At 46.5% G+C, this 1,521-nt stretch overlaps 1 protein-coding gene across 2 annotated transcripts in view; it reads right to left on the bottom strand.

The window, feature by feature from the left end:
- The window catches only part of LOC140331778 (uncharacterized), a 23,735-nt gene that overhangs the window by 4,218 nt on the left and 17,996 nt on the right, over positions 1-1,521 (bottom strand). The gene's annotated exons all lie outside the window — the stretch shown is intronic.

Here is a 1,521-nt window from a genome sequence, read left to right as displayed (position 1 = left end):
AGGATGAAGACCAAGAAAAGATAGCATGACCAGTGAGAGGAAGCAGTTATGTCCTTGCTGCAGGACATTTCTATAAAGAAAAAAAATTATAAAAAAAACCTCAAGAGACCATACTAGTTATATGTAGCGCTCTGTCAGAGTATAAAAACATCTACAAAACATACAACCCTGGCACCAATGCTGTGTACGGGAGATCCCAGGGACCCACAATGGGCCTGGGGTGTTCCTGAGCTCCTTATTGAGGGGGAGGGGGGAGGTTCTATCCCCATTGGGAAACTAATGAAGGCTGCTGTCCATGTGGAGATACAACTTTTCCCGTGTCACATGACCAGTGTCGGTAGTGTCCAATCACCTAAAGCCTTCACAAAGATTTCAGTAGTTGGGAGTTCAGGCGATGGCCTTTATTGGCTATCAAAGCTGAACATGATGCATAAAAAGTTGCGGCCCTTATGCACTACAAGGGCTAAATGTTTGGTCCGGCAGAACAGGAATGAATATAATACTTTCCCTATTACCCCTGCTGGGGTGTGGGCAGGCCGATGCCATCCTCAGAGAATGCAGGACTGCTGCTCCCTGTGTGTGATGAGCTCAGTGCTGAGGAGAAACCCCGCAGGACGGAGGAACAAAGTATTCACCTTCAGTATTGTTGCAATATTCTCCGCTATTTGTGACCCAACTTTTCAGTAATCACTCCAAAAAGTCGGGTGATTACTAAAAATTGACAGATGCTACACCCAGCTAAGAGAACACTCTACCTTACTCCTAAGCCCATTGGGCAGAGCATTTACCCCTTGTAGAATGGAGGGCAGCCCACACAAGGGTAATTGTTCCCAGGTCGGAGTTCAGCTTTACAGTTAGGGATGACATCAGAAAAATGGGACCATCAGGCCTGAATGTTTGCTGCTTCTTTGAAATAACTTTACCATTAAAATGTAACAAATTCCTAATTCGGCAATAATCAATAAGCCTCAGCAGGTACCGGAGAATAGGCGTCCTCCATATGTACAGAACAGATAAAGGTCTGTGATGTACACAGCTGACCTGGGGAGGATCTTTCATGGGAAAAGGAATCGTCCCAGTCAAGGTTGCAAGTTACCCTGACCATCTCTCTAACACATGCAGCATTGCTTATCCTGTGCAGGGGCTGGGGAGGTAATGCTGGGACTTGTAGTACATCTGCAGCCCGGCTTCATGTTCTCCTGCCAAACCTTCAGCTGATCTGACATCCACCTATTCTGCTCCCCCAATCATAAAAACAAAATTAACAGCGTACAGAGCAGCGGTCACTGCAATTTATAAAGTGTGCACCAATCAAAAAACAAAGAGAACCTTTCCTGTGAATTATTTCTTGCAGCAATACACCTCAGAATACACCCAGCCCGTAACATGGTGAGAAAACTGCTCTCCAGGTACCCACCCCCCGGGGGTCCCCAAATCTCCCATCATCCCCATTTACATCTCAGGGTTTCCCCTAATCCAAAGGCATTGTTTCCCACACAGGCCCCTCCCACTACCACTTAG

The sequence above is a fragment of the Pyxicephalus adspersus genome, chromosome 5 (assembly GCF_032062135.1).
Source record: "Pyxicephalus adspersus chromosome 5, UCB_Pads_2.0, whole genome shotgun sequence".
Lineage (NCBI taxonomy): Eukaryota > Metazoa > Chordata > Amphibia > Anura > Pyxicephalidae > Pyxicephalus > Pyxicephalus adspersus.
The sequence above is the reverse complement of the archived record's forward strand: the minus strand, read 5'-3'. Positions and strand labels throughout refer to the sequence as shown.